This window comes from Equus quagga, chromosome 20 (assembly GCF_021613505.1).
Source record: "Equus quagga isolate Etosha38 chromosome 20, UCLA_HA_Equagga_1.0, whole genome shotgun sequence".
Taxonomy (NCBI): Eukaryota; Metazoa; Chordata; class Mammalia; order Perissodactyla; family Equidae; genus Equus; species Equus quagga.
This window is the reverse complement of record NC_060286.1, coordinates 37,657,418-37,683,230: the sequence shown is the minus strand read 5'-3', so window position 1 is coordinate 37,683,230 and position 25,813 is coordinate 37,657,418. Positions and strand designations below refer to the sequence as shown.

Sequence of the window (25,813 nt, the reverse complement as noted above, 5' to 3'; positions counted from 1 at the left end):
CTGCAGGTAAAAAATGTTTCTGAATCCTTTGATGAAACTATTTATTAAAAAAGTGAGCAGTTGTAGACATCTACAAAATCAAATTGTTACTTTCACGGTGGGAAAACAGTGCCCCTTTCAGTGACGTAAGTTTTTAAGATATTAAGAGCTATGAAACTCCTGTTTCTTCTTTTTCAATGAATGCCAGAAGTTCAGAGCAAAATTATAAACCCAATTACATACTACCCATCATCTGAGGCAGTAATTTTCAATTTTGGCTATATTTCATAATTACCAGTGGAACTTTGAAACAATAAAGGCCCACTCCACAAGAGCTCTAGCATCTGTATATTTTAATGCTGCACAGGCACTATGATGCACAGAATGAACCACTGATCTGGATATTCCGGTGCATCTTCTTTTCTTCATTAAGTTATTCATTTTCAATGTAATGGCTCTATTACATACAACTTTACTGTATTAGAGGATTTTAATAAAATATCCCTTCAGTTCACTTTAGAAGTTGGGTAAAAAATATAAATTAGTGAATGAATGACTCAAGAGAAGCCCAAAAAATTGCCCTTTTCTCATTCCATTGTTTCCCAGGCCAAAATCACTCATTTGTATTTCAAACTTATTTGGGATTAAGAAGTAATTACATATTTTGGTGTAAATGGCTTCCTGCCAAAGTACAGTAAGTCAAAGAATAAAATCAAACACGAGATAATCGGTCAACAAAGAACTTCATCACCTCTTTTGCTAAATTACATCAGGAACAACGTGAAAGCAATACATCTACAGATAATTCTCCTACAAATGAGCCAGCTAATCAGAAGCTGATTAATGCATCCGATTACCGCTAAGAAATCATCTGAAAAATAAAACACAAAATCTTGAGTTTATATAACCACCTCCCATCAATACAGAGGGTCTTCATATATTTACTTCATTTTGTCTGCACAAATCCTACTGTTGCAACAGAAGTGTAAGGATATCCATGGAATAAAAACATAGTTATTACCCATACCATTTAACATAAAAACCTGTGACACAGGCTAACTGAATGCATGTGAGGGACACCCAATCAGTCCCCTGGTTTCACGCAGAGAACCACGCATATCAATAAAAGCATGAAAAACATTCAGGGCTATATGGAACCTTTAGTAACATAACAAACCAAGAGCCAAACATAACACAACAAACCATGAGAATATAGAAACCTCCAGAGATAATGATCCTATAAATTCCCAGGTTTATTCCCAAAAAACATTAAGCCAAACTCAAACTGTGATACAATCTTCAGAAGCAATTGTCACACTAGTCATGTTTTCACACTTAAGCTGGAAAGAGCTAGGTGAAGACTCTTCTAACTCTGAAAAAGAAAGCAAGTATCTACAGAGAAGAAAAATTTCTTCCTAGTCAGAATATTTTTACTTGTATTAGAAAACTGATAAAAGTTAGATTATAAAATCTTGTGGTAGAGTGAATAAAATGTTTAAAATACAGTGTCAAATGTCCTTCCTCAACTTTTACTTCCTTTAAATGATTTCTAAAAGTTCTAAAAGAGGAACACTAACTGCAGAATTAATTTTCACCTGAGAACACGCAGCATGGTACCATTCCAAACACCAGCCCAAGATCCTTCACTGCCACCACTTCCCCTCAAAGGGGACCGATTCCAGGAAGTCCCTGCTGTGCACCTCTCTCTGACTTTTGATGCAGTGATCAAAAGATCCTTCCATGGGGTCCTAACTCGTCCAGGAACCAATCATGAAGAAGACACTACAGTAACATTCACTCATCCATCCTACAGAGAGTAGAAACCAGAAACTTCCTGCTCTGCCTACACAGAGGCACCAAACCTAAGAGAGGAGCTAGCCTGAAAACGCTGACGTCAAAGGGAGGTGATGCCTGGCTCCTTGACCCATAAGCCCTACAAAAAGAAGTAGAAGGAATGCTTCTTTCTGTAAAACAAACACTGAAACTTTTCTAAAATTAGAAATTTGAACTATACTGTAATATCTTTATATAACATTTAGTATAGTATTTTGACAATTTTGTAAATGATAGACTTCCCATTAGTTCTTCTATTTGGGAGGCAAAATTAACTACCAAACTTTTTTACAAGCTTTTTCTCTAGGTGTTCTCTGAAATCTACACGGGACAGCTACTGAACATTTTTCCTTAATTATCCTTGCAGCAGGGCTCAAAGAGAGAACATTTCTATATACTGTAAACGGAAATTAAGATGACCGAATAGTCAAAGTATATCAGAAGTGTAGTACCACAGTCATTAAAAATTCTTCATGAAAACATAAAAGAACTTTTTAGAATCTCAGAGACAGGAAGATTTTTCCAAGAAAAACACAAAATGAAACAAAAAGAAAATTGATAAATTAGACAAAATAAAAATAAAAATTCTCCACAGGTTAAAAAATACCATAAACTCAAAAGACAAATGAAAAAAATCTACAAAACATAACAAAAGGCTAATTTTCCTAGTATTTAAAGAATCATTTAAATTGTAAAAAAAAAAAAAAAAGACAAAAGTGCAACAGAAAAATGGAAAAGTGATATGGAGAGGCAAATTCACAGAAAAATACAAATAGGTTTAAAAAAACTTGTTATTAGGGGAATTTTCAAATACATACAAAGTAGAGAAGTGATATAGTGAACTCCTATGTACACATCACCCACTTTCAACAATTATTAACACACTGTCAATTTGTTTCTTCTGTATACCCAAACCACCAGCCCCTCCCAAGATTATTTTAAAGCAAACCAAAATATCATTATCATTTCATATTTAAAATACAACCACCATATATCATTGACACACCTAAGAAAATTAGTAATTCCTTAATATCATCTAATAATTGTCTCAAAAAAAGAGTCTTCTTATAGTTGACTTTTTAGTTACTGCATCTGGCTGATGTCTCTTTAAGCTCTTTAATGGACAAGGGTCACCTCCCTCTTTTATTTGTTTCCTTCCCCTAGTCATTTGTCCTGTAAAATTTCCCACATTTTGAGTTTTGCTGATTATGTCCTAATTTTATTGTCACTTAACCTGTTTCCCTGTATTTTTTGTTGTTCTTGCTCAAACTGTCCTATCTCTGGTGTCAATGCCCTTCAGCAAAAAAACACCAGGAACGTTACATACCTGCAGTTAAAGAAGCTGGGAGAACACACACCATGGGGAACGGTGAGGCATCTCAGTAAGACACTTAGTAACCTCAATAAGATTCTAAAGAATCCATTAGAAGATTTGGGCTTTGGGTGGGTAATTTGGGGGAGGGTCTAAGAAAGCAGGAGTTTCTCTAAATTGGATACTCTAAGAAAGTGGGGTGATTCTATGATTGGGCATCTCAATAAATCTTATCTAATGGAGGGGAGAGTAGAACAAAGAAAAAGCTGTAATTGGTAAAGAAGCTGCAGTCACTCATTCTCGCCAAGTATTTTGTGGGTGGCACAGTGACCTTGGTTTTGTTTGTGCTAGGTCTCATTTTATCATGATCTCAGAGAAACCTCATCTGAGATTTCTGTGAGACTGCTTACATATAACTGGAGAACACGGCCTATCTGTGAGTGCCAGGCCAGCTTCTGAGAGCCAGGCCTGCTCTTTTCTTTTCTTCCACACTAAGCAATGGAAGTCCTTCAAGTTGGCCACTGTGTCTTCCTGACATGACCTAATAGTCTTGGATATTTTCCTTGTTCTCTAGTACTAGAGGTTCCAGGTTCCTCGTGTACATTTTTCTGTCCCAAAACTAAAGTCAATCACTTCTATAAAGAGCCTGTCTCCTTTCAGTAGAAAATTACATTTGGAGACCAAAATCTGGGTGCTAGGATATTCACTATTTTGTTATTTCTAGGTTGTCATCATTTCTAGGTCTTTTGAGTGGACAGAGCTAGGAGAATTCTTTCTAAAGAGAAAATATATCATGAGTTTATACTGATATTTCCTGTTCAAATTCAGGATTATAGGATTTTTGCTTAACTTCTTTGACTTTATACTCTCTTTTCCCTTTCATTAAAAATCTTGGTTCCTAACAACATTAACCTAAATATTTAACTGATCTATATTTTTTCTCTTTATATTTTCATAATTTTGTAAAACACTTACATTTCCAAAGCCAAAACACAAAAACATAAAACATGGGGTGGGGGGGTGGGGAGAAGAAGAATGTTGAGCTTTACAATGGAATCAAATTTAAGTTGTTATGCATTTAAAATAGACTGTTACAGATATGAGTTGTTACACGTAAGCCTCAAGGTAACCACAAAGCAAAAACCTATAGTAAATACACAAGAGAGAAAAAGAAAGGAATATAAGCATACCTTTAAAGAAAGTCATAAAACCACAAAGGAAGAGAGCAAGAGAAGAAGCAAGAAACAGAAGGAACTACAAAAACAGTCAGAAAACAATTAACAAAATGGCAATAAGCACATATTTATCAATAATCAGGTTAAATGTAAAGGGACTAAATTCTCCAATCAAAGACACAGAGTGGCTGAATGGATTAAAAACATAACCCATCTATATGCTGCCTACAAGAGACTCACTTTAGAGGTAAGGACACACCCAGACTGAAAAGGGAAGGATGGAAAAAATATTCCATGCAAATGGAAACCAAAAGAAAGAAAGCTGGAGTAGCTACATTTGTATCAGACAAAATTATCTTTAAAACAAAGACATAATAAGAGACAAAGAAAGGCATTACATAATGATAAAGGAGTCAATCCAGCAAGAAGATATAACGTCTGTAAATATTTATGCACCCAACACAGGAGCACCTAAATACATAAAGCAACTATTAACATACTTAAAAGGAGAAATAGCAATACAATAACAGCAGGGGACTTTAAAGATCCCACTTAAATCACTGGATAGATCATGCAGACAGAAAATCAACAAGAAAACAATGGCCTTAAATGACACATTAGACCAGATGGACTTAGCAGACACAGAACATCCCATCTAAAAGCAACAGAAAACACAGTATCTTCAAGTGCACATGGCACATTTTCCAAGATAGATCAGATGTTAGGCCAGAAAACAAGTCTTAACAAATTTAAGAGGACTGAAATCATATCAAGTATCTTTTCTGACCACAATCGTAAGAAACCAGAAGTTAATTACATGAAGACAACTAGAAAATTCACAAGTATGTGGAGATTAAACAACAAGCTACTAAACAATCAATGAGTCAAAGAAGAAATCAAAAGAGAAATCAAAAGATATCTTGACAGAAATGGAAATGGAACATAAAATTTATGGATGCAGCAAAAGTAGTTCTAAGAGGGAAGTTCATAGCTATAAATGCCTACCACAAGAAACAAAAAAAGTCTCACATAAACAACCCAACTTTACACCTAAAGGACTAGGGAAAAAAATAACAAAGCCCAAAGTCAGTAGAAGAGAGGAAGTAACAAAGATTAGAGCAGAGATAAATGAAATAAAGACTAAACAGACAACAGAAAAAATCCATGAAAGAAGGGGTTCTTTTAAAAGATAAACAAAACTGACAAACCTTTAGCAAGACTCACCAAGACAAAAGAGGACTCAAGTAAATAAAATCAGAAAGGAATGAAAAGGGGCCGGCCCAGTGGCACAGCAGTTAAGTTCGCACGTTCCGCTACTCGGCGGCCTGGGGTTCACCGGTTCGGATCCTGGATGCGGACATGGCAACACATGGCACGCCATGCTGTGGTAGGCGTCCCACATATAAAGTAGAAGAAGATGGGCACGGATGTTTGCTCAGGGCCAGGCTTCCTAAGCAAAAAAGAGGAGGACTGGCAGAAGTTAGCTCAAGGCTAATCGTCCTCAAAAAAAAAAAAGAAATGAAAGAGGAAATGTTAGAACTGATGCCACAGGAATACAAACGATCATAAGATTACTATGAACAATTATACATCAACAAATTGGACAACCTAGAAAAAATGGATAAGTTAGTAGAAACATACAACTTACCAAGACTGAATCATGAAGAGACAGAAAATTGGAACAGACCAGTTATTAGTAAGGAGACTGAATTAGTAATCAAAAACCTGCCAACAAACAAAAGTCCAAGACTAGATGGCTTCGCTGATGAATTCTACCAAACATACAAACAAGAATTAATACCAATCCTTCTCAAACTCTTCCAAAAATTAGAAGAGGGAGGGAACTCTTCCAAACTCATTTTACAAGGCTAGCATTACCCTGATACCAAAACCAGATGAGGATGCCAGAAGAAAATTACAGGCTACCATCTCTGACGAACACAGATGCAAAAATCCTCAACAAAATATTAGCAAACCAAACTCAACAATACATTAAAGGGATCATACATCGTGATCAAGTGAGACTTATTCCATGGATGCAAGAATGGTTCAACATCCACAAATCAGTCACTGTGATAGACCACATTAACACAATGAAGGATAAAAATCATAAGATCATCTCAATAAATGCAGAAAAGCATTTGACAAAACTCAACATCCATTTATAACTCTCAATAAAGCAGGTATAGAGAAAATGTACCTCATCATAATAAAGGCCATATATGACAAGTACACAGCTATCATCATACTCAATGGTGAAAAGCTGAAAGCTTTTCCTCTAAAATTAGGAACAAGCAAGGATGCCCACTCATGCCACTTTCATTCAACACAGTATTGGAAATCCTAGTCAGAGCAATTACGCAAGAAAAATGAATAAAAGGCATCCAAATTGGAAAGGAAGGAGAACTGTCACTATGTGCAGATGACATGTCATTTTTAGAAAACCCTAAAGAGTCCATCAAAAACTGTTAGAACTAATAAATCCAGTAAAGCTGCAGGAGATAAAATCAAGACACAAAAATCTGTTGCATTTTTATACACTAATAATGAACTATCAGAAAGAGAACTTAAGAAAACAATCCCATTTACAACTGCATCAAAAAGAATAAAATACCTAGGAATAAATTTAACCAAGGAGGTGAAAGACCTGTATATTGAAAACCACAAGACATTAATGAAAGTAATTGAAGAAACAAATAAATGGAAAGATATTCCAAGTTCATGGACTGGAAGAACTAATATTGTTAAAACGTCCACACTACCCAAAACACTATACAGATTCAATTCTTATCAAAATTTTAATGGCATTTTTCACAGAAATAGAACAAACAATCCTAAAATTTACATGGAATCACAAAAGACCCCAAATCCCAAAGCAATCTTGAGAAAGAACAAAGCTGGAGGCATCATGCTCCCTGATTTTAAACTATATACAAGGTTATAGTAATTAAAACAGTATAGTCTTGGGATAAAAATAGACACATAGATCAATGCAACAGACTAGAGAGCCCAGAAATAAACACACACATATATGGTCAATTAATTTACAACAAATGAGCCAAGAATATACAATGGGGAAACGACAGCCGCTTCAAAAAAAGGTGTTGGGAAAATTGGACAGCCACATGCAAAATATGAAACTGGACCACTATCTGAATGTTAAGACCTGAAACCATAAACTCCTAGAAGAAAATACAGGTGGTAAGCTCCTTGACATAGGTCTCGGCAATGATTTTTCTAATCTGACACCAAAAACAAGAGAAACAAAAGCGAAAATAAGTGGGATACAGCAAATGAAAAAGCTCTGCACAGCAAAGAAAACCATTAACGAAACGAAAAGGCAACCTACTGAATGGGAGAAAATATCTGCAAATCATATATCTGATAAGAGGCTAATATGCAAAATATATAAAGAACTCATACAGCTCAGAAGCAAAAAACAAACAATACAATTAAAAAATGCGCAGAAGGGGGTGGCCCGGTGGCATGGTGGTTAAGTTTTGCACGCTCTGCTTCGGCGGCCTGGGGTTTGCGGGTTCAGATCCCGGGTGCGGACCTACACATCACTCATCAAGCCATGCTGTGGCAGCATCCCACATATAAAATAGAGGAAGATCAGCACACACGTTAACCCAGGGTCAATCTTCCTCATAAAAAAAAAGGGCAGAAGATCTGAATAGACGTTTCCAAAGAAGACATACAGACAGCCAACATTAAAGATGCCCTACATCATTGACCACGAGAGAAATGAAAATTAAAACTACAATGAGACATCACACCACACCTGTTAGAATGGATATTATCGAAAAGACTAGAAATAACAAGTGTTGGTGAGGATGTGGTGAAAAGGGAACCCTTGTGCACTGTTGGTGGAATTGTAAATTGGTGCAGCCACTATGGAAAACCATACGGAGGTTCCTCAAAAATTAAAAATAGAACTACCATATGATCGAGCAATTCCACCTCTGGGTATTTAACTGAAAAAAACAAAAACACTAAATCAAAAAGATATATGCAACCCCATGTTCATTGCAGCATTATTTACAATAGCCAAGATATGGAAACAACCTAAGTGTCCATCAACGGATGAATGGATAAAGAAATTGTGGTATATACATACCGTGGAATATTATTCAACCATAAAAAAGAATGAAATCTTGCCATTTGTGACAACATGGATGGACCTCAAGGGTCTTATGCTAAGTGAAGTAAGTCAGAAAAGGACAAATACCATATGATCTCTCTTATATGTGGAATCTAAAAATAAATTAATTTTTTAAAAAACAAGCTCATAGATGAAGAAAATAGATTGGTGGTTGCCAGAGGCAGGGGTTGGAGAGTTAGAAAAATGGGAGAACTGTTTTGGTGAGTTTTTTCAGTTTAAATAAATTGAATTTACAAAGTAACAATACAAGGTGTGTTCAGAAGTCTAGATTCCATTTCTCCCCCGCCTTTTGGTTCCTTCCCTCCCCATAAGTAATTGCTTTCACTAGTTTTTACTTTATCCTTCCTTTTTTGTCTTTTTAAGTAAGAAATAAAATACTTTATCTGCATCCCCTGCTTCTCAGATAATAGGTAGATTATACAGCTTGTTCTTCACCATGATTTCTTTCACCAACACTATATCCTGGAACTCAATAGCAAATAGGCTCAGCTTCACCCAATAATAAAATTAAAATGCAAAATAAAATTATGAGACAATTTATGATTAAAATTACATTTTTCCACTATCAGAATAGCCAAGTTCAAAGAGTTAGAAAATGTACTGAGTTAGTAAAAGTATGCGAAAAAGGCACATCAATTTAGCATTATCTATCAAAATTTTAAATGTATACCCACTTTGTCTCAGCAATTCCCCTTCTAGCAATTTATCCTATAGTTGTACTCACATGCTGTCAAATGTACACAGATCTTCACTGCAGCACTGTATATAATAACAAAAGACTAGAAACATCCTTAATTTACAACAAGAGAACTTATTAAATGAATGACGGCATATCCACAGAATAGAATATTATGCAATTTAAAAAATGAGGCAGATCTACATATACTGATATGGAATGGTCTCCAAGGCATAGTTAACTGAAAAATGAATGGGAGAAACCATGTACAAAACATTCCTACTTATATAAAATAAAGGGATCTATTATACATATGCCACATATGCTTGAACACACATGAATAGCATTGCCAGGGAACTGGACAAGGGACCGCCCCCCACATGTGTATATGCAGCATGTTACTAGTAGCAGATGATACATTTGGGCTGGGAGGTTTACTTTTCATTCTTTATCTTTTTTATATTGTTTAAATTTATTATTGTGTGTATGTTTTAATTTTTCAATTAAAATATTTTTTAAGAATTCTTCATGAATAATGAAAGAGCTTTATTAAATAAAACACCAAGTAACTCTTTCCAATGTGATTTATCTGGAATTTGCCAGTGCTTCCTTAACATCAGGATCAGCACAAGTTAGCCCCAGCAACTGTCTCAAATTAAAAACACCACAATCAACTCTGTAGAAAACAATTCTCAATAGCTTCATTTGCAGACAAGACCATACCTTCATGTTTTGATGTAAAGACCAGGTCAGTCTTTAAAGATCAATAGAATCTCTAGTCTTCAGAGAGTGAAAGACTATGAATTGAAAGGGAATACTGACATGAGGTTCTTACATTAACGTGATCATTTATTTTTGCCCAATTAATCCCAAATAAGTAAAAATGTGAATAAACGATAAATAAATATGAATATATCTATACCAGAAAGAATCAGTTAACCATTAATTTTAACTTACAGCTCTTACATACAAATGAACTAACATGTAACAACAACTGCTACCATCACTGTTAAGCAGCCATGTGGCAGGCTCTACAGTGGATGATTTAAATGCGTTATTTCTGATTCTTACAATAACAAAAAAAAAATAGGTATTATTGTACCGACTGTACAAGGAAACTGAGGATAAGAGAAGTTAAATAATTTGTCCATGGCCTCACAACCAGTAAGTTAATAGTGTCAAGATTCAAAAAATACGTATGGAAAGTGTAATTTTTGGAAAAATGCCTTTTTGATAATTAAAGAAACACTACAGGAGAGCACATACTGCAGAATCATTTGCCAAGACTAGAGCTCATTGATCATGAATAACTTCTGCTGACTCCTGGAAGTCTACCTTGTTTCTGTGATTCTTACAAGTTCAAGTAGGAAACTGAAGGAAGGGACAAGTAACATGAATAGTATACGCAAATAACCTTCAGAAATGGAACTGGTGTCCTGAGCCACGGCTACGAAGCAGAATGAGGAGCTCCTGGCAAGGGAAACAGCACACCAAGAAGACCAAAAGAACATGTTTGGGCAGGGACTTCCAACGTGGTCAAGAGAGCTGTCTTTCATCAGTAGCCTGGATGAAGATCTAGATGGCATACTCAACCTGACTGATGACAACATAAAGCTGGGAGATCATGAATCACTAGATAACAGAATCCAGATCCAAGAAGACTATCACAAGCCTAAGTGAAACTGTAAAACTAGGTAGAATGATCTAACAAACCAGAGCCAGAATGAAAAACAGAACACACTGCATTCAAATCTTTCATTTTACAGACGAAGCTGAGTGTGAAGGGTTTAATAACACGCCCAAGTTCAGAAGGTACACTAAAGGCACACTACATTAAGGCTGAGAACACACGACCCCTAGCTCCCAGGCTTGTGTCCATGTGCTACCTGCTGTTTTTGTATAGATAAGCACACAGACAAAAAAAGGAACCTTGACCCTTACCCCACAACACACAAAAATCAATTCCAGGAGACTTAGACATAAATGTGAAAGGTAAAACAATAAAGCTTCTAGAAGATAAAGTAAGAAAATGTCTTCACGACTATAGGGTAGCAAAAACTGCTTAAACAGGACACAAAAAAAACACTAGCCATAAAGGAAAAACTGGTAAACCAGAAGTGATTAAAATTTAGAACTTCAGTTCATCAAAAGACACATTGCAAAGGGGCCAGCCCAGTTAAGTTTGTGCACTCCACTTTGGCAGCCTGGGGTTCGTGGATTTGAATCTCAAGCACAGACCTACACACCACTTGTCCAGCCATGCTGTGGCAGTGTCCCACATACAAAATAGAGGAAGACTGCCACAGATGTTAGCTCAGCAACAATCTTCTTCAAGCAAAAAGAGGAAGATTGGCAATACATGTTAGCTCAGGGTCAGTCTTCTTCATGAAAAAGAAAAAAGACACATTACAAGAGTGCAATGGGAAACCATAGGATGGGAAGAGATTTTTAGAACTCCTATGTTCAACAAAGGATTCATATCCAGAATATATAAAAACTCCAACACTTAAATAAGAAAAAAGATAACCCAATCTGTTAAAAATGAGCAAAAGACTTGAACAGGCACTTCACAACAGAGAATATACAAATGGCTAACCAGCATATGAAAAGGTGCTTAAATCACTAGTTAGCAGGGAAATGCCAATTCAAACCACACTGAGATCTTCTACACAACCACGGAATGGCCAAAAAAAAATTTTTAATGTTTGACAGTACCAAGCGGAGGTGAGGCTGCAGAGCAACTGGAACACTCACACTTTGCTAGCAGGAGTAGGAATTGGTATAACCACTTTGGAAAACCGTTTGGCAGAAACAGTCTATTAAAGCTGAAGACACACATTAACTATGAACAGCAATTCTACTCTTAGATATGTACTCAACTAAAATAAACATACAGGTGAACCAAGAGACAGGAACAAGGATGATTACAGCAGCATTATGCATAATCGCTCTGAAGCAGAAACTACTCAAGTAACCATCTACAATAGAACACATCAATTGTAGTATATAATTTGTGGTGGTTTTAAAAAACAGTCACAAATTTTTTGACCCACCTCCCAGAAAGATGTGAGATCTAAGTTCCAGGCAGGCGTTTGTCTACTTCAATCAATAAAATAGAGTGGAAATGATATTATGTGACTTACGAGGGTAAGTCACTCTCAGGAAGCTTCCGCTGGGAAGCCAGCCAACATGCTGTGAAGAGCCAAGGCCTCGTGGAGAATCTCCCAGTGGAGAATCTGCAACCAGGGCACAGCCACTTTCATAGCAACCACTATGCTGGTGATAAGGTGATAAGGCTTATTCCCAAAACAGAAGAGAAAGCATCTGCACCGAAGAAAATATGCCACCAACATAAGCCCCTACACACGCCATGTCCAGTTTAAGCTTGGTGTCTCAGGACAAGGGCCCAGAAGGAGGATGCAGGAGCACACCCTGCCCCAAACTGGGCTTATTTTATCCAGTCCCAGAACGACTGTGCTCGCCAGGCATCTCCTATACCTCCTCTCCTCTTCGAAGGAATCTCTGCTACTGGATACCGACATTAACCTTCCTCTGGTCATATACGATCACCAAGCCCATTACAGCCTTTTCAGCAGCAATAACTGAACACTACCTAAACCGTCCACCAGGGACTGTTGCAAAGAAGGTGCAAAAAAGCACAGAAGTTTCAGGGAGAAGTTTCCATCTCCACTGAAACCGTGTTTTAGTACACCATCTGTAGTCCCAGATGATCCTGGTCTTCAAGACATCCCAGCCAAGGCACCATCCATGTGAATGAAGGAGACTCTAAATGATTCTAGATCCCAACCAACACAGAGAAGGGAAAGCTCTCCCCACCCAATTCCTAACCCACAGAAGCCATGAGCACAATAAAATCATTGTTATTTTACTCCACTAAGTTTGGAGTGGTGTGTAATGCAGTAATCAATAACCAAAACAAACGTGGCATGCAAGAAGAGGCAACCAGAATGATAGAGCTGTAAAACAAAAAAAAAACTACATGCAACAACACGGATGATTCTCAGACACAATGCTGAACAAAAGACGCTTGGGAGAAAGGAGTACATGTGGCATAATTCCATTTACATGAGTTCGAAACCAGGCAAAAGTAAGCTATAGTTATAGAAGTCAGAAGAGTGGTTACCTTGGGTGGGAGTAATTACTGGAAAGGGGAACAAGAGAGTGCTAGAACAGTAAATGTTTTGATCTGGGAAGTGGTTATTATAGTGTTTGCTTTGTTAAAAAAAATCATTGAGCTAGATACTGAAGATTTGTGCAGTTTTTCTAGTATGTATGTTATACTTCAAAAAAAATTTTTTTTTAATCAGTAGAACTTGGTAACCCAACAGATGATGCAAGGGTGTGGAGAAAGAAATGATGACAAGTTCTCAGGCATGATTGACTAGGCAGTGCAAGTAAGTGCACGTGGGGCAAATAAAAACAGGAGCAGAAAGCAGAGGCCCGGTCTTATTCATTTTGTATCCAAGTATCAACCATAATACTTCACACATAGCCACTCCAGCTTCCAAGATACTCCTCTCATTTTCTTCCCACCCCTTCTTGGTGTCTTTTGTTGCCTCTTTTCTCCCAGCTGCCTCTTAATGCTGGGATTACCCAGGCTTCCATCCCCAATCCTCTCTTCACGCACGCACACACATCCCTTTCTCCTGTATTTTCAACTTCAGTTGATGGCATAATCACCTACTTATTCTTTTAACCTAGAAACTTCAGAGTCGACCAAGAATTAGGATTGCAATTAGCCAAATCTAATAAAAAGAAATCTAACAGGATAAACATAAGCTCCCATGGTTGGACCCTGAAACTAATGCATAAAACAGGGCGAAGATACGGCTTAGACAGATCTAGGGATTTTATTTAACTCTTGGTTCAGTGTATGATGTGATTATCAGAAGAATATACCTAATAATAAGAATACAGGATACAGAAGAAATTCCTATATAATGGAAGAAAAGTGCTATATCCCAAACAAGAGAAGCCACTCTACTTCTTACTATCAAACCATACCTGGAGTACTGCATTCCAGTCTAAGCACTACAGCTTAAAGATGGAACTAAATCAAAGGAAAGCCACCAGTGCGGTGAACTGACATGAAGTCATGTCTTGGAAGGAATAGTTAATGAACTGGACATGTTTCAACTCAAAAAGACTGAGAAGCGGGGCTGGCCCTGTGGAGCAGAGGTTAAGTTCACATGTTCCAGTTCCGCTTTGACGGCCCAGGGTTCACAGGTTCGGATCCCAGGTATGGACCTATGCACTGCTTGTCAAGCCATGCTGTGGCCCGTGTCCCACATATAAAGTAGAGGAAGATGGGCACGGATGTTAGCTCAGGGCCAGTCTTCCCCAGCAAAAAGAGGAGGATTGGCAGCAGTTAGCTCAGGGCTGATCTTCCTCAAAAAAAGAGACTGCGAAGACCTGATGAGCACCTGCATGTATGTGAAAGGATGTTCTGTGGAACAGGGCTTCAGCCAGTTCTACACGTCTCCACAGGACAGAATTCGGTAGAAATACAAAAGCAGACTTCTACTCAATATGAGAACTTACTAACAGTCAAAACTTTACTAAAAACAGAGAGGCTGTCTCCAGAGCAGTGTTTCTCAACTGGGGACGATTTTGTCCCCCTGGCCAGGGATGCTGCCAAACATCACACAATTAAGAGAACAACCCTCCACAACAAGGAATGACCCATCTAAAATGTCACTAGTCCCATGGTTGAAAAACCTTGTTCGAAAGGTAATGAGTTCCCTGTCATTGGAGGCATTCCATTATGGACCAGACAGCATGATCCAATACATGACTTTCAAGAATGGTGGGAAATGAGTTGAAAAAGATTTTCTGTTTGAGATAACTCTCCACAGAAAAACACCCTCAGGTACGTTAAAGTGGTGATGATGACAAACATTTATTGAACGCTTACTGTGGGCCAGACGTTATAACACGTGGTTTAGGTACACATTTCACAGTTAATCCTCACAACCACCCTAGGAAACAGGTACTATTTCACCTTAATTTGATGGTAAAATTAGGCTGCCCTAATGTCACACAGCAGTCAATACTGGAACTCAGATCTACCCGACTCCAACGATATGCATAGCTGTCCAAAGCAGAAACGTGAAATGACTTTCAAAGCTTCTGTACTCTAGAAAACAAATGAAGCAGCACATATTCTAGAAGGATCAGGACAATGTCTGAACAGGTTTGTACTCATTGCAAACTTAGTTGGCTAGGAGAAAGAGGAAAGGACTGTTTGAAGTAGTCCTGTGAAGAAGGAGAGAACAATTATCCTGATTGTCCCCAAGTGCCTACTTCTGTAAGAGCCAAGAAGCTCTTATATACCCATGGAATCTCAGTCAGAAGCTGAGATTAATGATGACATCCCTTTATCCATAGGCGTGAAAGCTCAGGATGGACAGACGTTTGAACATCCCCGACTGGGAATCCTGCCCTTAACAAATACACTAGATGCAGATACATGGTTTCTTGGCTGCCTATACTCAGGCCCATCTGTCACGATGGCAGTGTGCCTGCTCACATGTTGGTCAAACTGTCACTAGGGCATAGGTGCCAAGCAATGATAGTTTTAAATGGGCAGCTTGCATAGCACTGTAAGAGCTTGCTCTTCTGCAGAAGAAAAAAAATTCTGTGATAATACCGAAGGGTTACAATCACAAGTGAAACATTCTTGGTCAATCTCAACATTACGGTAGAAAACGACCTAGACTAGTAGAAAAGAATCAGACTAAAGAAGTTCGATCAAACAGAAAAGGTCGTTTGAAGACAAATAAGCGGTTGCATTAAAGCTTTTCACACTGCCAATCTTACCCTAATACACATCGTGGTAATCTCTCATGCAGCAAAATCCTTTGCTCAACAAGTCATCACTGATTTTTCTTTAAAAATGGGATGATATGTGTCTCTACGTTCTAAATAAAAAAGCAGAAACGCATTGATATTTAGGAGTTTGTCTGACATTAAGTAAGTTATATTTGTTGGTGGTTACTTTAAAAATAACCAGAAGTCTAATCTATATCCAAGATAATCTTTTAGATGCACAAAAGAAAGCAGAAACCAAATGAGACTCTAAGAGATGAAAAGAAAAAAGTATAATTTGTTCAGAGAAAGAAATCAAGAACTAAAATGGGTGATAAGGAAACAGAAACTATTTTCAGTCACAAATTAATAAATTAGGACTCAAGGACTGTCACCTGTCACATCCCCCGTACTATAAGCAAAATGTTCCTCAACTGCACTAGGTTCCTGTTCCATCTTTAAACATCTCCTGGACCACTGGCATTAGATATCTAATGTCCTCACTGCCTGGAAATCCTTCCCTCAAACTAAAACCCTCATGCTGCAATTTGAGCCTTTTGTCCTGTTCCGTCCTCGGCAATTCTGAAGAACAGCTGGTCCTCATCGTTCTCTGCATAGGTCTTCATAAACAAGTATCAGGACATACTCATTAAATAACCCGAGTCTCCTCTCTGCCATGATAAATAAAAGTGAACCATTAACTTGTCCTCGCTGAACCAATCAACTCCTATGTTTTTATCATCTCAGTTGCTCACCTCTTAAACCCTTTAGGCCTGATAAGAAATGTCATCCACATCAACAAGGAGCCAATAGAAACTACTCTTCTTCCCACAGGTACAACATATTAAAAGTAGCACTAACACAAAAGAGTTTGCAAGTCCAGCAGAGTTATCAGTATCCGTCACCAAAGAGAGTGGCCAAGTCTGAAATCTAGTGTAATTCTTCTAGGAACGGCTAAGGACTTAATATTCTGAGGGGACACCAGTTTTTTAGCTTTATGGTAGACATCTGTAACACAAAGTGGTAAGTCAAGTCAAGGATCACGGTTCTACCCTGTTGTTCCTGCAAACTACCACGCCATACGTGGCCCTAAAACAACTTCTCTTGAACACCATTTCTGCCATATCATTTTCCTGCTCAAGAACCTACAGCACCTTTCTAGAGGCCAATGAAACAGATTGCCAACTCTCCGACCTAGCCAGCAGCTTCTGCACTCTTGAACTAACTACCCTTCCTTTACTTCCCTCCTCCCCTTCACTCACATCACAACAGCCAGTTCTTACTTCCTTTCTCTAAGACCTGTCTTTGCTCAGACTATTCTCTAAAATGTTTTCCCACTTCCTCTCAAATCTATACACACTTTTTTCAAGACTAAAGTCATGTCATACCTTCCTAAGTCTGTATTAATTTTCATACTTAATCACTTACTCATTTCCTCCAATCTTCATTTTGGTGTGCAGTTTCGAGTGTATGGCCAAGAGATTTTTCATAAAGGTAAAAAAAGTGACTCAGGGGCCGGCCCGGTGGCAGAGTAGTTAAGTTTGCACACTCTGCTTCAGTGGCCTGGGGTTCATGGGTTTGGATCCCGGACACAGACCTACACACCACTCATCAAGCCATGCTGTAGCGGTATGCCACATACAAAATAGAGGAAGACTGGCAAAAGGTGTTAGCTCAGGGCCAATCTTCCTCACTGGAAAAAGAAAAGTGATTCAATGGGATCATTTTGGGTTCACTTTTGCAAAGGATATGAGGTTTAGATCTTGGTTCTTTTTTTCTTTTCCTTTTGCCTATGGATGTCCAACTGTTACAAAACCATTTGTTGAAAACAACAGTTGCACTGCTGGCATTTACTCTAGAACAATGAAAACACAGATTCACACTAAAACCTGTACACGAGTGTTCACAGCAGCTTTATTTGTAATAGTCAAAACTAGAAACAACCCACATGTCCTTCAATGGTGAATGGTTAAACAAAATGTGGTAGAGCCACACAGTGGACGAGCATAATACAATGATCAAAACTAGGAAATTGACATGGATATGGTACTAGTAACTAAACTACTTATTCGAATTTCAGTTTTTAATTCTTTTTGTTTGTGTGTGCAGAGACACTTTATCATGTCTAAAAATTCGTGTAACCACCCCAACAATCAGGACAGAGAAGTGTGCTATCGCCCCAAAGAAACTCCCTCGTGCTACGCCTTTACAGTCACATCTCACCCCACCCACAGCCCACCCTGGCCAGAACTGACCTCTTCTCCATTTCTACAATTGCATCGTTACGAGAAGGCCATATAAACGGAATAACCCAATCATCCATTCTTTGTACACTGGCTTTTTTCACTCAGTGCAATACCTTAAGCTCCAGCCAAACTGCTGTATGTGTCAATAATCTGTTCCTTTTTGTCATGAGTGGTGTTCCATTATATGGCTGCACCATTTTATTTAACCATTTACCGACTGAAGGACGTGTGGGGTTGTTTCCGGTTTTTGGCTACTATAAACAAAGCTGCTGTGAACACTCACGTACAGATCTCTGCGTGAACTTAAGTTTTTATTTCTCTAGGATAAACGCCCAGGAGTGCAATTGCTGGGTCGTATGTTTAAGCGTTTTGTTTAACTTTTTAAGAGACTGCCAAATCTATTTCTAGAGTGGCTGTACCATTTGACATTCCTACCAGAAACATGAGAAGTAATATAAGTTTGAAAGTCACTATTTATAAAATATTTTGAAGCCCCCCAAAATAAGATTAAGCCTCTTAAACGTTATAATCTGACCTTAGTTTTTAGAAAATGAATTTTAAAACTTTTTCCTGATTCCCAAATAATACTTTTTTCTTATTACTTCTAACAAAGAATTTATAATTAGACATAATCTGTATGTTGATAGCTCTGCTGTCATATTATATAGTACACTGCAGTAAGAAGTGCAAAAAAGCAACACTGCCCCTAGAAACAGTAAAAGTTTCTGTTTCTATGTCTTGCAGACATAGTCTATGAAGACTAAAGGTTTAACAGCACTTTCTAACGCTTAGTATTGTGAAATGTGATCGCAATTCATTTATACATAGAATCACCAAACAACGGCATTTGTTCAGCTGTTACTTGGTAAAACAATTTGAGAAAAGCAATTAACCTGAAATAAAGCTGAAGTTATCTTAGCTATAAAATTTCTAACTTGACGATTTTTTTTTTTTGATTGTAGATATAACTGACAATTAGATAGACAGGGTCTCTTTCAGGTTCTTGAAACAAGGAGCTGGGTCTGGAGCAGACTTATCTGCCCCACATGCAAACAGCAGCAAGACAGCCAGCCTGCCAAGAGAAAGTGAAATAAACGCACAGAATGAAACTATAAAGCCCCCAAGAGTGGGATGGTGCTGCCCTTGATCCTAATGACTTTCCAGTTCTTATCAGTTCCTTGCAGAACCAACTATAGTGTTCTGGATATTGAGCTCCATAAGACAAATGAGTCCTTCCAATAAAGTCTCCCAGTTATTTAAAAAGAATATGACAGAACATTCCCAAATCTCAAACTAGTAACCTTGCAACTTAATTATATGATTCAACCTAGTATATCTTCCCCCTTCATGTATATGGCTTTACTGATAAACATTTTAGTGTGTGTATATATTTAATATTCATCCTAAATATCTGCCAGCGTGAACAGCGTCTGTCTTCATTCTCAAATCCTAGAGTACTGGTTCCCATCCTACGGGCCAGAGACCCATAGAGAGACAGGAGTTATAGCAAAGAAACATCAAACTCCATGCACCTACATGACGACTAAATAAATAATACGATTCACGATGTATTTTTCCAAATTGACAAAGACGCTGTCTAATAAAATTCTAAATAAATTTACCGAAGAATGTTACTAAAAGAGGAGTTCTTGTCAACAGTATTTATTGGTGAGTACTAAAATCTACCTCCTATTGGGGGGAAGGGCACACCTCATACCTGTCTAGGCTCCGTAGAGAACTTTTCTCTTTTAAAGTATTGTCCATAGGGCATCCAGAACAAGAATAATAAGTAGAAGGTGCTTGAGTTTGAGTGCAGAGACTTAAGACAAGATTGCGAGAGAAGAGCAGGAGTTACTGGGAAAGTGCATGAGTACTTCAAAACAGCAACCTTGGAATGTCAGGCACTCATCACTCAGGAGCCCGGGGGAGGGGGGAATCTAAGGGTACAGCCCTCTGCATCTTTATAATGGCAAGTGGGAACATATTCACAGGAATATTGGTCAAAAGGACCAAACATATCCTAGGGTACAAACCCATCTTGGTCCACCACCTAGCCAGATGCATTGTCAGGATTCTATCACCTTTCTAAATTAATCTTACATCCTCATTAAAAATTCCATACTTTCTTCAAATGTGCAGGGCACATGAGAAGTCAATAATGACTTCTTGTGCACTGGAGGCTAGATAAAAAACATCAAAAAAAAAATGACCTCTACTAATTGAAAACTTGCTTCAACAAAATGCTATAACAGCAAGAACAGACTGCACCTAGCAGTTCCTAACACAGAGCAAGCACGAGGTATCTGGTGAATAAAGGAGTCCATTTCTACTCATGCTTAAATAACTTCCGCAAGCACATATAATATCCTACCAGTCTGAAAAATATTCTCCAGTCCCATTCAGTTACCAATCCATTCTCAAACCCATCAAGACCAATATTCATGAACACCTCACCCACACACACAAAGAGGCAGCATGTAACTCCCATTAGGGTCATGCCTGGTATGTGGAGATAGCAGCAGGTGCATATTTACATAAATTCAGGAGTCATCTTTCATTTGATATAAGGGAAATTTTAATGTTCTGCTTCATTTCCAGGAAGTTTTACTTTTCAAATCAAAAATATTTTCAAAGTTTTATTTTTCAAATCAAAATTTTATTCAGAGTACATTATATCTTATGAAAGATGGCTTTAAGGAAAAAATATATAGTTGTCAAAATTAAAATCTTGTTTTTTCTTTTTAGACATCTGGGACATTCATTTATATATTTATTATTATTTCACATGAGTTCTCAAATCCAAAAAAAAAAAAAGCTGGCCTAATTAACAAATTTAATTTTAGGGTCTGTCAACATTTTGAATGCCATTACTGTTATTTTTAAAATATACACTTGCATCCTGGAATAAAACTTCGCATAAGCTTTCCATGTAACCATTTCCTGGGCACTTACTAACTTACTACATGCCAGGTTCTATGCTTGACACATTACTCCATTATCTCATTTGTTTAACAAATATCCTCTCACAATTTTTGCAGCACTGAACATAAGAAGCCAATATACTATGCACCTGATATTTGTACTAGACACTAGCGCTAACTTGACAGTAATGCTTAACACAAGTTTATTGTTATTAAATCTAAGTTGTGTTACTGTATTAACACAGAATCTGATCAGCAATGCTGAGATGCACAGAGAATACCATCTGTGGTAGTTTCAGCACAGAAAGCTAGTAAGTGACTACTTAAGTTACATTCTCTTCTACATGTATAAGAATATACTCTCATCTACTCAGAAATTTAATTCCAATTACCACATGCCATTTTGAACACTATAAACACAATCTGAATAAAACAACTATACAAAGAAACTTTGCTTTCCTCTGAAATTGCCTTAAAATTACCATTTTTTAAATGGAGAATTAAAATTTAAAAATTACCATTTTTTTAAATCTACCATTAAACTCTCTCCAAAAGTATCACGCTCAGCATGTCATAAAAAGTAAGGCGCCTTTATTCTGAACTCTCAAAAATAAACGCTGCCCTACATTTTTTTTCCTTTTGCAAATTTCAGACTCAACAGATGGGCAATGCCAGTGAAGGAAAAAAAAAAACAGGAATAATTAATGAGGCTCTTCAACAGTTCCCTAAAACCAACACCCTCCCAAAGGCAAAACTCGTATCTCCAAGTTGTTGCAAGAAAGGGAGATGGGGGAGGGAAAGGAAGAGTCGATACAAAGCGAGACAAAAATCGGTGACTTCATAGGAAAGAAGTTAGAAAATTGGGCGGCCTCAATAGGAGCCTAGCTTCTGCCTCCCCTCCCTCTCCCTGTCTCTCAACCCAGAGACTCTGGTGGTGTTTGTCGAATTTCACTAAATCACCTAAGAGTTCTGAGACCAGAGCCAAAAGCTATCTCGACAGTAGGAAAGACTATCTGTTGCCCTTGAATACAGCTGCATCAGTAAAGGGTGCCGCCCTGTCAGCTGGGGAGAGAGAACGGAGGAGGGACTATCAGAGAGACACGAAAATCCCTCCCAAAACTCCCCCACGGAGCTCCACCGCCTGGCACCTTGCTCCCAAGGGCAGGCTCTCCCCGGGCCTCACTGCGGGTGGACAGGCAAGCAAGAGGCGGTCTCCTGCTGCCCGGAACTGGAAGGCTATCCCCAGGGCGGCAGGCTCCTTCTCCCCTCTCAGGTCTCAAGTCACACATCACCTGCTCTGAGATGCCCTCCCTCACCCCCATCACGCCGGCGACAATCGTCCCCCCTCGAGTTAAGGGCGCTTTTCACGATCTGCCAATTATCTTCTTCGCTTCTACTCTGTTGCCGTCCGGAGCGTGAACTCCATGACAGCGGAAGGACCTCGTCGGTCCAGGCTGGCACGGACCCCATCTCCCAGACCCGGGTGCCCGGGTGCAAGTCTGCCCGCGCCGAAACGCCGTGCAGAACGTGGAGCCAGGCCCGGGGTCGGCCTGGACCGTGCAGGCAGCCCGGGACCGCAGCGCGGCCTGAGGGACACCAGGCAGGAAGGGAAGCCCGCGCCGCGCCGCCGGAGCCCTCAGCGCCGCCCGGGGTCACCGGCGCTCGGCTTCCCCGCGCCAGCCCAGGCCCCCGCCGCCCCCTCCGCGGCCCCCGCTCGGCCCCCGCGGTCGCCCTACCCCGAGCCGCAGACCCGTCGCCTTCTGCCCACTACGAACTTCCCGCCGCTTTCGCCGACTCGCAATTCCGCAGCGGCGCCGGCCCCGTCACACCCCGCAGTATGGGGCCTTCCTATTGGCTCAGGGCGAGCAGGGGAGGCGGGGCGAGCCGGACCGTCGCGTATGGGGGCGGAGCCCGCGCTGGCGCCTGCCGCCTCCGCAGGAATGCCGGGAGCAGTGGGCAGGCGCTGCCGCTGCATGCTGGGAAATGGAGTCTTTTACAAGGAAAGTAAGAACCCGGTCTCTGCCCCCGTGGGCTTCTGAGGAATGTGGTCCACAGCCTCTGAGTCGGTCCTTGCGATCAGATGCTGTACCCATCAGTGCTCTAGGAAGCGAAATAAATGTTGCCAATGTTCACAGTGGCTTGATTTATTAAATAAGTGTGTTGACAAAAGGTTGGATGTAAAAGTCCTATGTTCTCGTTGGCTGTCTCTCCTGCCTACTTGCACTTGTGTTTTCCCACCTTGTGGTCCGCTACCCTGGAATGCAGCTTGGTTCAGTATACCATGGCCTGGCTCCGGAAGCAAACAGCCCCCAGTTCAAATCCCAGCTCTTCCACTTTGTAGCTTTGTGACGTAAGTTGGTTAACCCCTATGAGTCTCAGTTTCCTATTCCTGTCAGGATTAAATGATCTAATTTATAGACAGTGTTCTGCACATAGTAGGTGCTCAATAAATAGTAGATCGTGTTAACGTTACTCTGCCCATCCATTGCCATGTGTCTAAATCCTGTCTTTCAAAGCCTATTTCAATGTCTATGTAACCTTCTGTAGTATTTCATTGCTTTGCATTTATAAACAGTTGTCTAAGCCTCCATCACTCCTGAGACTATAAGCTTATTGCAGACTGGGACACTGTTTTAGATCAAAATCACCAAAGCCATAGGCAGAGGGAGATTTACAATGAAGCTAATAAAGCATTAAGCTCACGGCCTCACTTGCATGGGTCACTTCCAAAGTCCTGGGGAGGGCCTTAACAATGCGTTCACATAGGGATTTGGGGGGTGGGGGGACGGGCAAACCAGTTATTTGCCAAAGTTAGATATTTTTGTATGATTTTTCTTAAGGTGAACCCCCAAAATTGTGCGAGCTTCAGTCCTCACAAAACCTAGATTCACTCTGTCCATTGGACAGTGCAGCATTGTGCCCGACGGCTTACATCTGCCCCTCCAGATACCCTCCCCTGCTCCTGATATTTCTCCAGCCTGCCCTTGATCCCAGGAGGCTGTGCTGTACAAACCACTTCAAGGTTCCTGTGCCCCTGGCTTCCGATGGCTTTGGCCGGTAGGAAATCCCACAGAGGATTGGAAGGAAGGAGAAAGGTTGCGAAGGGTAGGTATTCCTCTGGATCCTTGTTCGCAAGGTCACCTCCAGGTGGCTGGGTCTCTCGGCTGAAGGTCCCTGCTCCCTGGCCCTCCCCTCCAGCTTGCAGTGACAGCTCCCTCCCTTTGTGCCTCAGATCTGCAGGTGATAATACCATGACTGCTGCTGAGCCACAAGTTACTGCTCCACTCCTGTGGTTCCCACCCCTACACCTGTTGATAGTCTCATTGCCAGTAAACCCACCTCAGATTATCCTGCGTCAAATGCGTCATCTGCTTCCTGTTGAGACCCTGACGGAAACACATGCACAAGGTGAGCACTTGATGAGTCTTTGTTGGCAAGGAGGTCTCAAGAGTCACACATCTCCTGGGTGTGGAATTCTGCAGCAAGACTCTGTGGGCAGAATCCATTAAAAGAGACATTCCACACACACACACACATGCGTGCACACACACTAAGAAGACTTGGAACAGGACTTATCTGTCACATTGAACCGTGTTCCCCTAACCTCACCGTACACATGCAGAGGAAATGTCCCTGCTTCCACACTGGGTTAACAACAAGCTGGCCTTAAAGCGCAATTAAATCAGCAGTAGTGCATTGAGTATTCCAAGGTGAGACCAGAATGTGTTCATTCTGGAGCTCATGCTTACATCACCCTCAGTCAGATGGCTTACTGTTAAATGCGACTTAAATGCAGTTCCAAGGCAGTTGCCAACACCTCCAACACCACCCACACATGCTGAGATGTCCTACGAGTGCAGAGTATGCGGGAGATCAGTCCAAGCTCCGTCACAGAGACAGCGTGCCTGAAATGCTGTAGGTGGGGATACAATTCTGAGACATACGAGACCCTTGATGAATTTTGATGAGTTGATAACTCAGTATCAAGATCAAGACTACAGAAGGTTGACCAGTGAAGACTTGCTGTGGCTGGGCTTTAGAACTTAAGAATTGAACCAGGGAGGAACGGTTCATGAATATAGCCCTGCCATATATTCCAAAATATCTAGACAGTCCAAACAAATGTTCACTGAGCACTCACTGTGAGTCGGGGATTGGACTAATCTCTGGGACTCTCGGGATTCTTGTTTAAATAATGTTTAAGGAGGTCCTACTGTGTGGCAGGCTCTGTGCTTTTTCACTTACGTTATCTCAACTCTTAAAGGGAAAAAAATATCTGAAAGAGTTTAAATTATTCCAGGCCCCCTGAATCTACTCCTGAGTGTTGTTTTTACTACCCCTTAATGTACGGCCTCAGTACCTGAGGAAACTTCTAATAAAAAAAAATCATTTCAATGCAGGGATAGAGATTTTTACAAAATGCTGTCATAGTCAGGTAATGGGATTCCTGGCTCACGGGTCATCATGGATAAAGCAGCGTGACCCTTGAGTGACCCAACAAATAAAAGTTTTCTAGCCGCCTAGCAAGGACAGACAAGCTAGAAATCTGTGCACGGCATCTCTATTGATTTGCCACATAGTCAGATCCCGGAGTGCCCTTTTTATTTCCAGGAGCCCTTCCAACTCTGGTAACCCTAGCATCAAGACACAGAAAGGTAATAAGAGTACAGGGTACTTT

General features: G+C 39.8%; 1 protein-coding gene across 4 annotated transcripts in view; it reads right to left on the bottom strand.

Annotated features, from left to right (window-relative positions):
• Nucleotides 1-22,947, bottom strand: part of VRK1 (VRK serine/threonine kinase 1) — an 80,865-nt gene extending 57,918 nt beyond the window's left edge. For all 4 annotated transcript variants that reach the window (XM_046647782.1, XM_046647784.1, XM_046647783.1 and 1 more), the window contains exon 1: nt 22,872-22,947. The gene's annotated coding sequence lies outside the window, so the exon portion shown is untranslated. The remainder of the gene's footprint in view (nt 1-22,871) is intronic.
• Nucleotides 22,948-25,813: the final 2,866 nt, after the last annotated feature.